The sequence below is a fragment of the Aptenodytes forsteri genome, unplaced genomic scaffold (genome assembly GCF_000699145.1).
Source record: "Aptenodytes forsteri isolate BGI_AS27 unplaced genomic scaffold, ASM69914v1 Scaffold349, whole genome shotgun sequence".
Taxonomy (NCBI): Eukaryota; Metazoa; Chordata; class Aves; order Sphenisciformes; family Spheniscidae; genus Aptenodytes; species Aptenodytes forsteri.
Window position 1 is genome coordinate 1,716,304 of NW_008794452.1, and position 12,653 is coordinate 1,728,956.

Consider the following 12,653-nt stretch of genomic DNA (forward strand, 5'->3'; position numbering starts at 1 on the left):
CAAAACAAGAACAAAAAAAATAAAATCACGGGGGTAAGAAAAAAAAAAAAAAAAAAAAAAAAGGGGGGGGGGGGGGGGGAAAGCCTTGAAAGTAAATCTGAGCCAAGTTCTAATTAATGCCCTAGGCCCCGATTCACCACAGCACTTAGGCATGTAGTTAACTTTAAGCATGTATTTAGTTCCATTGAAGTCAAAAGACAGCATCGAAGAGGCAAACTACATTAGCACAATTTAATACTCTTTGGGCTAATTAATCAGCCATAAAAATTAACTATGAGAAAAGCCTTGAAAGTAAATCTGAGCCAAGTTCTAATTAATGCCCTAGGCCCCGATTCACCACAGCACTTAGGCATGTAGTTAACTTTAAGCATGTATTTAGTTCCATTGAAGTCAAAAGACAGCATCGAAGAGGCAAACTACATTAGCACAATTTAATACTCTTTGGGCTAATTAATCAGCCATAAAAATTAACTATGAGAACTGTATTCCTTATTTCCCTTGCTGTGGCATTTCCAGATAAAAATACTTGGATGTGGCTGGAATAAGCAAAAAGCACTACCTTGTTTGGCTGTCATGGGCTGCTAAGTCCTACCGCTGTGAAGGCCAGTCCCTAAGAGCAGCTAAAGGTACTGAGCTCTCTGCACATCACAGCCTAGTGTCTGTGTCCTCTATGCGGTGACAGCATGCAGGCACAAAAGGTACAGCCCTTGTCCTGAGGAGCAGTAATCTAAGAAACGAAAAGAACTGGCAACATATGAGCAAAGCCATCAGGCAATGGAGGGCACATCAGAGACATCTTTCCTTTTCTCTATAAAGAGGCATTTGTTCACTGCAGTGCATCAGTGTTAGCTGTGCTCGGAGGTGGCAAGGAAGGGCAGCAAACAGGGCTGGGTAAATGAGGGAAGCTGAGGGCAGATGCGAGTTTGGAGGCAGAACTGGTGAGGTTACCAAGAGAGGCAATGTCAGGCAGAGCTGGCAGGAGATGGGCAGTGCTGATGTCTAAAGGGTAGGCAGACTGGAGTCTGGTCCAGCCCCAAATGTGGGCAAGGGCTAAACTCTCCTCGATTTCAGTGGAGTGGGACTGAGCCCTGTAAAAAAGAAGCCCAGAGTGCGATCTCCAAATAGCTGAATAGTCCCAGACACATCTAGACCTTTTCTCCACTTGGTAAGCACAGCATGGTGAACGGCTGCCAAACAACCAACAATGTACTAGCTAGATTTGCCCCGAACATGGTCTTCAGGGGCCCAGTACAACCAATTTTTGAGCTCCTGTTGACTTCACAAAGGCATTTGTACAACTAACCATTCTGTAAATCAGGATGCAAGGAGAAAAGTTGGCTGATAAGGGTCTTCTTGCTAGGATTTCTGCAAAAATGAAACTACAGTTTGACAAAGTATCATTAATGCTGTACATAGACCTATAAAAGCTAGGAAATCGAGAGCTGGGGACATAAACTCCTGGCTGACAATAATTCGTTATCTCATCCATTATGAAAACAAAAAAGGACAAAAACAACCCCCCAAAAATTACGATGCCATGAGCATAAAAGAAAGTACCAGCACAGCTTTTCAGATTAACTTTGAATTTCCTTGCTTTCATTGGTTTAAGAGGTCTATTGTTACTCGCTTTTTTTTTTAATTGCAGATACTAAAAATTCTTTTATCTTTCGAAGTCCTTAAAGTCTGTTATATAAATACGTAATTAAAGCCTCTTTCAACTGGGTATAATTTACTCTATAGTTTACAACAGCTGCACTAGAGCTATTACAGTTTATCATTTAAAAGCCTAATTAGGGGCTTCTTAATTAGTGGATCCTTCAGTCACTAGACTGTGACTGTGTAAAAGATGCTTGGCAGCTATCGCATGTTACAAATCTGCATGAAATGTTTGCGTGAAAACAGGGTGAGTACAAATCCAAAAAGACATTCATCGTCCCTGCAGGTCAGCCCATCTGAACATGCAAACCTCCACACTACATCTACACTCTCCTCTCTAAGCACGTGGCTGCTCTGCACACAGCCTTTCCCTCGTGCACATGTTGTTGGGAACCGCCAGTGCATCCAGAGGCAAGCCCCCAGCCTAGCTGAGCTGACCTGCTACGACAGTCCACTCTGATGTGACCATTCTCATGTTCAAACACAACCGAAAGAGAGGACGGGACTCTGCCCACTGACTGCTCAGGCTGGCTCTCATGTGGCTTGTCAAACGCTTTCTCCAGCAAACGCAGCTCCTCGCTGCTGCCGCTCTCTCCCTCAGGAGCTCTGCACCATGCTGGATTCAGTGGGCAGTCCCTGTGTGGTGCCAAAAGTACTCACATCACTAGAAGGAGGAAGACAGGATTCAGTTACTGCCTCTTATTTATAGCCACCAACACGGATTTCTCGTTAATCACCACCAAATTAGCAGTCAGTCACTGAGATTTTAAGTGCAATATTTGCCCAGAGAAAGGACTGTAACTCCTTCATCCTTCCCCTCTGGGTGGCATGGTGCGGGGGAGCAGCTGGTGGAGCCATAGCTAGTCTTAACAGGAATCACTCACTGGAACGAGCCTCATATGAGCGCCGGGCTCACAGGACCAGCGAGGAAAGAGCTTGTCCAGACCATGCTCTGGAGGACTGGTGGGGTTTTGTTAAGCTTTCACCCGCTTGTAACACAGCTGCTGTGTTACAGAGGGTCAGATTTGAGGCGTGCCAGCATTTGGGAGCATTGCTTTAAACAATACAGTGACAAAATCATGAGTTTTTATTGACTGCAAGATAATATAAATCAGCTATTGAAAACCTGTATCATTAGTGCTATTGCTTTCCAGTGGTAGATAGCTGCAGTAATGGATTGGCCTCTCCATCTCATCCTCCCACTGGAAAACAACATATACAGGACTGATCAATAACCCGATCTACGTTACTTGTAGACATGTCAGGTGCAAATATCTCCCTTTCTCAAAGGTTTAAAAGACCAGATATTTTTGCAAAATTTAGGCCAGGCAACAAATTGCTTTGGGTAAATTGTTGTTATGGCGGAGAACAGCATAACCAGATCCACCCACATTGTTACAAGGAAGTTTTAAATAGACAGGCAATAACTATATTATATGCATGTATTACGTTGCGGGGTCAATAGCTCAAGATGTTCCTTTGCAACAGGATAAATTTCCATTTGAAAAGCACTTTCTATAATATTCATGTCACCAAGGAACCTCCGTTTGACAGGGAATAACTAGATTATTTCATCATGGGGTTTGCCACCAATTTCTACAGCTGAAATCCTAAAATACCTTCAAAATCAGTATGAAAATCTACTGCCATTACTAGGGCCAGGATTTCATCCTATTGTGTCACAACATATTACCCACTTAATTTAGTGTTGCCAAATCTGAAGTCAATGGAAACTCTACAGGTCACAGCCTTGTTTCCCCACAGCTCAGTGGAGAGCCTAGAGAGGTGTTTAAGGGCCTTCTCTATATAAAGATGGCATCACTTTCACTCCATCAGTATGATTAAAGCATGTACACAAGTTTCTTCCCCTTACCCCACTCCCTGTCACTTGCACACGCACAGACGGGATATATTCAAGAAGATGATAAAGCGGGTCGGGGGGAGCTGAAGCACAGTTATTTCACAGTTACTATGTTACAGCCTCCAAGGATGTCCCTGGACACAAAGAAGTGGATGTACGCTGGGTCCTGGCTGTACACTGAGTCCCACTGCAGCACTGACATCAAGGCAGTCTTTTTGGGGGAGAGCAGACAAACACTAGCCAGGGCTTTCTGAAAGGCAAGCTGTCACCTTCTGAAAACCCTCATGGCAAGCCACCTACGGACTCAACTGAGAACTTCACAGAGACATCGTATTTCTTTCATTTGAGCTGACCTTCCTAGAAAACTTTGCACTCCAAATTCCTGGAAATCCTTGCACCCTAAATCAAATACCCTTTTAAACAGATCCTTGTTGTACAACACAGGTTGCATGGCCCGCATGGCACTAATGCCTACTTTCTTCATTAAGTTTAGTGGCATCCAAAGTGATGCTATGGAAATGATTTTATCTGATTTCATTTTGCGTTGACTTCTGTGACACAAGAGCAGGGATGGCCTTTCAAAGGGGAAGAGGCCATAGTAACATAGCGGCTGGGTTCAGGTAGCCACAACCATAAAGCAGAGGTGAAGGCTGAAGACAGAGGAGAAAATAACATCATGCCAATATGTTTTATTTTCAATTACTTCAACCCAATTTGCTGGCTGGCCCCAAGCAAGTACCATGAACCTCCTTGTCTTTGCAGCAGAGCAGACACGCTGCACCCCACCATGGAAAATGCTGGGAGAGCAGAGTGGCAGAGCAGCCAGCGGCTTGGTGAGGCCAAGAGCCCTCTGGAGCACAGAGCCTGCAGAAGCCGGGCAAGCGTGGCACCCCTGTGGTTCCCAGCAGGACAGCTCACCACCTCAGCTCCCTCAGCACGGGAGCACCACAGTGAGGAATCCAAGCACCTGCATGCAGCCCACCACTGTCCCAGCTGCGCAGGCTGGTGGCTGACCTGTTACAGCGCCGGGCCTGCTGCCTGAACCGTTGGGTTCAGAAGAAAGAAATGTATCCCCCTGGCAATCAAGAGATCCCTTTTTATGGGGGCAGGATCATGGATTATCATTTTCTGTAGTCCTCTGCTGTTCTCCTCATCCCCCCCCCTTTTTTTTTTAATAAATGAAAACACACCAGAAGAGCTCAGCGTCTTCTTTCAAAACTTCTCTATTTCACTAACTTGTTCCAACCTCCATCACAGCTCTTTCCTTGTCAGCAACTGTACCACTGTGCTATACCTCTGCCCACGCACAAATGCACTGGTTGAAGGTATGAACTGGAATCTCTCTGTTAAAGGAACAAGCAGGCATCCCAGAGACTGACACAGCTGCTATTTGCATGTAAAAGAGGAAAAGAGGTGCATGACTGAGCCCAAATTAGCATGAGCAAAGCCTCCCACCACATTTGCAAACTACAGCTTGCACAGTGGTGCTAATAGAGGTGCACTTTCCTCACAAAGAAAGATTTCTACCTCAGCTATAAGGAAACTTGGCTAACAGTGGTTCACCGAATATAGCATCACATGAACTTTTAAATCCCTGCTTTCCTAAAATTTAGAGTGCTAGAAAAAGAGAAACACAGTGGATACAGAGTGAGCTGGATATGCCCAGGTTTAATTTCGTCTCTACTTCCTGCTTGATTCCTGAAGCTGGCTACCTCAGCGAAAGTCATATTTTCTAAGGCCTCCATCACTTCTGTACCCCTAGATTTTTGAATGTCCAGAAATATTCACAGTGCTCAGTGCATCTAAAAATGAAAACCAAAATAAGCAGGGCAAATGCAGATCTAATGCTCCACGTCTCATTTCCATCTTTTGAGAAATGAGGACCGTTAACCTCTTTTTCACCATCAGCTCTTTCAAAGGGATGCTGTGGCGATTCATTTATGTCTGCAAAGTCTTGCTGAAGACACACACTTCATAAACTATAAGACTTCCAGATATTAACACAATCTTTGTCTCTTTCTCTGGCTGTATACACACATACCTAAGCATCCATGCCTGTGCACATACCTGCTGAGTCATAAAAAGAGGATTAGATGTCTCAGTAGACTATTTAAGCAGTGTAATTTTTTTAAGAACCGTCCCCCAAACCAAACTGCATTTTGAGGACTTGTTGCAGAGAAGTTATAGACTCTCTCTACTTTATCACCATACTTTTATGGGAGCTGTTGGAACAATTCAGTGCCTCCGCTACTTCCGCAGTAGGTTTAGCTCATCTGAGAGACTAGAAAGAACAGTAAATGCAGAAATTAATGGTAATAAAAATCAAAGCTAAGCCATACATGAAGAGAAACGAATTCTAAAATGAAAAATTCGATTACACAGTACCTGTCTCCTGTCTTGATTTCCTCATTATACGTAGAAATTAACCCTGTCATTAAGTACTTTGATCAGGCTGTACATAAACAGCTTATAACGGCATGAAATCTACCACAGCAAGCAGGCAAATGAACAAGGGGAGAAACACTGACATTTGGGGCTTCTGTCAGACATCAAGTGCTGCTACTCCCTCAGGGCCAAACTGCTAGAGTAAATGGGGTTACTCCAAGGATTAATTGCTCCCTCCTGGTTTGCACTACTTCCAGAAAGTTTCAGTAATAATATCTAAGAGGCTATCATTTGGAGATCAGTAGCATCATTTTAAGATCTTTGAGAGATTTATAAATTGGGCCGTTGTAACTGCTCTTAGGCTAAAACTCGGTACAGAAATTCCCAGCCCATGACGGAGCTGAAGCAGTATGCAGTCAAATTGGTCCAGGTTTGCATAGCTCAGAAATGAGGTACGGCACCATTTCACATACTCCAGCTCCAAACATTTGTCACTTAAATTTGGAGAATTTCCAGGCACTAATACATATCATAAGCAAGATTTCAGGGCAATTGAGGGTTTTTTTTCTGGTTTGTTTGTCAGGATTTTGGAGCAGAAGTTGCTTTCTTCTGGGATGCTTTTAACTCAATGTAGCTTTACTTAGTTGTGGTACTAGCTAAATTCCTTGTACGTACAGATTGCTACACAATCAGAGGTGGTCAGGCCAACAGGACCTCTTCCCAGCTCTGCCCCTGGCCTGCCATGGGTCCCTTACCATCTCTGAGCCCTGTTTCCAAGCAGCCGTGTTTCCTGTTGGCTTCTTCCACCTCTTTGCTCAGGAGACCCTCAGCATGGAGATGGACTGAGGGTGGCCAGGTACAACATCCGCCCCTGAGCACCGCCTGGAGGCACTCCGTTTTGTTTAGAAAGTACAGTTCAGATGCTTGCTCCTCTCTGTTCTCCTAGCTTAGCTGTGATGGCATTTCTGGTGATTTGCCAGTTATAGCAGGCACAGACGTAAGCAAGAAATCCTGACCCAAGAGAGGCAAAGGCAGAGTTTCCCACTGTCTTCAAGATGGCCAAGATTTTACCTTTAACATCCTAATAAAAGCTTGGAAAAACACGAAGCAACCCCACAGATTATTTGTTTCTTTATGCATTGCTAAACATACTGCAGAACAGGCATTTTATTATTCCTAAAAGCACTACAGTCCAGTATTTCCTCTGCTTCTCACAATCCATTATTTTATCCCATTGCTACAATCAGCTCCAGGACATTATAGCAAGAAATTGTTCAAAATGGCTATCACCACAATTTAGACAAACTCAGTCCTAGACCAAAACAGCTCAGACAAAACATCACAGGCACTATGGAGCTTCCCAGCATATTGTTCTCACTCTATAAAACTGCATAACTGTTCTTACTCATGCCCCACATAGCAGTTGTGTGCACACAAAAACAGTCCTTTCCAGATCCACAAACACTCAAACACTCCTTTCTGTATAGTCATGCGAAGAATGAAACCATGTGTGCTGGTTTTGGCTGGGATAGAGTTAATTTTCTTCATAGTAGCTAGTATGGGGCTATGTTTTAGATTTGTGCTGAAAACAGTGTTGATAATACAGAGATGTTTTCATTACTGCTGAGCAGTGCTGACACAGAGTCAGGGCCTTTTCTGCTTCTCACCCCACCCCACCAGCGAGTAGGCTGGGGGTGCACAAGAATTTGGGAGGGGACACAGTCAGGACAGCTGACCCCAACTGACCAAAGGAATGTTCCACACCATATGACATCATGCTCAGCATATAAAGCTGGGGGAAGAAGAAGGAAGGGGCGTACGTTTGGAGCAATGGCATTTGTCATCACTTTGTCAAGTCACCGTTATGTGTGATGGAGCCCTGCTTTCCCGGTGATGGCTGAACACCTGCCTGCCGATGGGAAGGAGTGAATGAATTCCTTGTGTTGCTTTGCTTGTGTGTGCAGCTTTTGCTTTACCTATCAAACTGTCTTTATCTCAACCCATGAGTTTTCTGACTTTTACTCTTCTGATTCTCTCCCCCATCTCACCGGGGGGAGTGAGCGAGTGGCTGTGTGGTGCTGAGTTGCCGGCTGGGGTTAAACCATGACACCATGCCACGCCAATATGGGTATACACCAGGCAAATAATACTATAGATTTGGATAGACTTGGAGGCTTTGACCTCAGCTACAGAGGGGCTGGGCACTTTGAGGTAAAGGTCTGTAAAGGTGAAAGGATGAGCAGTCACTCACCAGCCGGGCAGAGATCAGAGGGCTCATAGGAGACAGGCGGCAGGGAGGAAAGGTGCTCGCAAAGGCAGTTTGCAGGGGCTGGAGCTAGCTGGAGGCAGCATTTTTACATCTGGCTCTAATGAACCAGACCAAACTCTTTCAGCACGTGTAGTCCTAGTAATAAAGCAAATCAGACATTTCTTTTGAATTTGCAGTTCCTGTTCAAATTCATTTACTCGCGTATTGCTGGGTATTTTGCCTACACTAAAAGTTGCAGTAGGGATGTACCTGAAATTTCTAGCAAACCTAGAAGTGCCTAACAATCCAGGCTGCAAATGCACATTACATATACCAACTACCATATCATTATCATTTGACACTTTTACAATATGTCAGCTTCCCTTCTAAAAATAATTCACTATTAATAGCAATTTTATGTAACTAGCATGCCAGGGATTTCTCGCAGATCCCATCCCTGAAGAAACCCCAGATTCAGCAAGGTAATCAAATCTCATCTGCGAAGTCTTCTAGTGATTACTCTCTTTCATTCATCTCTTCAGTGGTCTGGAGTTTGCTCTTGCTCCCACTGAACCCTGTGACCAAATCTAGCCTTCCTGGTGAACTGCAGTATGCAGAGCAGATTACGGGCTCCAGTCCTGACCAAGCAAGACATTTTTAAGCATTTCTTACCTGTAAGTGTATGTGTTCCTTAAGTAATGAATGACATCACCTAAATGCACAGTCAAGCACGTTGTTAAACACCTCTCTGAACAGCTGGTGCTATAACCTGGGAAAGTTCCCTGGCACAGCTTTGGAGCTACTCTAGAATAACTCACGAGTAATGTACACTGGCACTGAAACATGTAAGTCAGGAAAAGCGTAAACAAGAGGAGCAGAGCAGCTATGGCGGAACTGCTTTTCAAAATGTACTCAATGGCTATTGGAAGGCAAGGCCAGAGCATTCGTTTAGGTTTAAAACTGAACTTGGGAAGGATGGCAGCTGCTCAGGGACCCAGGGCGAGTCACAGAGGGTATGTGAAGAAGCTGGCTTCTTTCAGGGAATAGTAAAAATCGTAGTTAAGATAAATGAAGTTTCATTAAAGGTTTTTTTTTACTAAATCTTTGTTCCTGCTGTTAAACTGGATTTAAAGCAGTGTGGTAACTTTATTCCACCAGCAACAAATCCCAGCCAAGGAGAACAGCAAGTATCCATATGCAGTTGGATCTGCCAGGTAGGAACGTCTGGCTGCAGAGTAAGGAATTACAGTACGGCCCCCCCTTGCAGGAGGTGAGGCCTGGGGCCAGAGTCTCGCAGATATAACCAGGACACTCAGCACCTGCAGCTGCCATTGAAGCTAATGGGAATTGTTGGTACTCAGCACCACTGAGGCTTTGCCTCTATGAGAGGAATTTATGATTTATCATGAGTTCATCGATTACAGCAGGAGTCCGCCACAAAGACACACCCTTGAAAGAAACTTAATTTTTCAGTCCTCCCCTTGGAGTACACGTACCCGTATGGGCTTCCCTATATAAGATCATGTATGAACCCCAGCCACGCATCTGGGAAGTTGGTTATCTCGGTACACCCCCAACATTCCTGTGAGGGAAAACCTCTCCAGACAGCTGCAAATTAAACACAGGTCACACATTGGAAGAACATCACTTTGATAGGTCCAAGCCTTCCTGACAGCAGGTTGGGGCTTGTGGCTAGAAGAACATAGGCCTATTGAAAAGCATGCTAAATGCAACTGCCTTCAGGAGGCGATAAATGTCAGGAAAGCAGTACACAAAGCATTTCCAGACCCGAGTCAGAGAATGAAAGCATGAAGCTCCTTAGTACAAGGTCTAACTCCCTTTCATATCTGCAGGCCTCAGAGGTGCTGTCAGGTAAAGAGCATAAGTTACGGGTATCTACAACATCTCTTCTTGGCAGTCTTTATCCTATCACTCTGCCATTGCTCCTCTGCTAAACAGCCAGAAAGTCACGGAGAAATATTTCTTCCCCATTCTATCTGCACATGCTCTCCAGAGATTGAATAGTAAAGAAAGCAGAAAGGAAAATATTACCACTTTCAGAGGCCTGAACCTATTATAGAAGTCCTCATTTCTTCATGAAAAGTATCATGGTGCACCTGCCACAACTGCTTCCATTCAGAGCCTTCTCTGCTGAGGTGCCTACTCAAAGATGCAGGAATCCTTTGGAAATGGGGCCTGGTTGCCCTCTCATTTTCCCTGCAGTCTGTATTTGCATTCAGACTTCGTGACTTCTGATTGCTGGCTAGGAAAAGCTGACAATGATATGCCACAGGTTTCTTAACAAAAATCAGGCAATCTTGCCTTTTGGAAGTCTGTCCCTATTCTCTTTTGCTCCAAAGAGATTTCATTGCTCGTAGCATGGAGCAGATCTTCAGTGACTGTAAATGGACAGTGCTCTGTTGAATTTTTTGGATTGGCAGTGATTAACAGCACCCAAAGATCCTGCACACCATCCCAGCCACTACTTTGCATATTTTACATTCTCTTCCTCAACACAGTTAGGCATCATGACTTAGAGAACAGAGTCAGTAAAAATTGAGATGGTTTTAAACTGGGCATCTTTGTTTCCGAGGTGTAAAAATGATTTTTGGCTTGGGCACTTGGTTCTCAAGTAAACAGCCTGAAGAGGCCATGGAGGATGAACTGCAGAAACTGATATTCCTTTCTGTGGAATGGGATAAGAAAGAGCTGTGCCTCTAGAAAGGGCTCACTCGATAACACTCTTCCTTCATTTCCAGCTGCTGTAATGAGCTGAACACTCCTAAAGGGACAGCTCTTGAAATCCTCATGGATTACTTGTGAAGCACGTATTAATAAGTTGTATCAAATGACTATGATCATGGTCTTTTTTACTAAGTGCATTTGTTCCCCATAATTACAAACTCAAACAAGTGGAATAATGGCAGTAACACACTGTGTGTCAAAGATAACAGTGGAACAATTACTGTTGGCTGCCAACAACCTGGATCAAGTCAGCGAGCCTACAGCACGAGCCTCTCCTGCCGGGTCACTGCCACCATCAGCACCAGTTCCTACAGAGCATCACCTTATGCATTAGACAACTCTCCCCTCATCTGCCATTTAAATCTGGCCTAAGTGAATCACTTGGAAAGAGTAGCTGCATGTGCCATGACCAATAGTGGTCACTCGGATGAAGTTTTCTGTTGGTAAGATTTCCTCTGGATTAGGAGTCTGAATATCCCATCACTGCATCTGAACAGACTGTTCCCTAGCAGAGAGGAAGACTATTTCTGCTCCTGGGCAGCAGCCACAAGGCTGGTGGTACAAAAGGAACAATTGTCCAGATTATACTGTAGTAATTCAAATGGTTAACTGACGCACAGGAGAATAACTCTCCACACAACTCCAACCTTCCCTGCTCTATCATCATCACTAATCAGAAACACATTCAGGTAATTTCTGTCATTGGTTCCAAGTTAAAAGAGAAACTAAAGACTTTGCTGATCTGAAATTGTTAGTGCTTGGCTTTTAAAAAGCTCTTCAGAAGGTCCCTGACAAATTACTTCAGCTTCAAAGAAAACTTCTTTTTCGGGGAGTCAGGGGAATGTTTTTCAAGTAGTTGGTGGAACAAAGGTGCTCATGATTTTCCTAGGAAATATGTGAAAATGAATCAAATAGTTCCAGGAGCAGCAGACCGCTGCAGCCAGCTTCCTTATTCATCTGTATCCAAAGGCTGGATTCCTTGGTACGAAGAAGGCACAAGCCATAGCTGACATTTCCCGGTACCTGAGACTGTCATGACATTTCTTTCCCAAGTGCCTCTCTCCACAGCCTTTCCTCTCCTGGGCCTATCTCCATTTTCTTTTCTACCCCCACGTACGTAATTTCATTGAATTTGGTCAAAAAGGTATTTCCAACCACCTGTCAAATTTGGATGAAACTAGTCCGGATATCCAAAGAGACACAGTAGGAGGGGCACACTTGCACTGGAAGCCAGATTTTAGTGGCATGCTGAAAACTCCCCCAACTGTTCAGCACCTGCATTGCTGTAAGCCTGAAGAAGGGCTTCATCACACCTCCACAGTACCAGATGCTCTGGGGTGGGACCCCACAGAAAGGAGCACAGTCCTGGCAAATCCTGTGCCCTAGAGACTGCCTCAGCCCCAGCCCTGTACTCCAGAGCAGCTGTGTACTCCAGAGGCAGCTACTCCAAGCAGCAGTGTAGGAACAACCATCCCCTGCAAACGGAGGCCCACCTCTCACTGCAGCAGTGGGCTGAAAGCAAGGCACAGGGCACTTTCATACGAACAAAGGTGGGGATGGCATTCCCATTCTTCCTTTTAATGCCAATATGCAAAACCCAGCTACCTGTGAGAAGATTAGACCTTATTCAACAGGCCACTTACTTCCTCCTGTCAGCTAAGCTTCTGTTGTACGGCCAGCACATCAGATGAGATTTCAATGTAGGCAAGAAAGAAGCCAGATACAAGTCTAGAAGTAAAAGGGTTTATTTCTTACTGA

The 12,653-nt window shown here is 44.5% G+C and overlaps 1 long non-coding RNA gene across 2 annotated transcripts in view; it reads right to left on the reverse strand.

Moving 5' to 3' along the window:
• The window catches only part of LOC103908186, a 14,675-nt gene extending 6,375 nt beyond the window's left edge, over positions 1-8,300 (reverse strand). For both annotated transcript variants that reach the window (XR_658145.2, XR_658146.1), the window contains exon 1: positions 8,154-8,300. This is a non-coding gene — a long non-coding RNA (uncharacterized LOC103908186). The remainder of the gene's footprint in view (positions 1-8,153) is intronic.
• Positions 8,301-12,653: the final 4,353 nt, after the last annotated feature.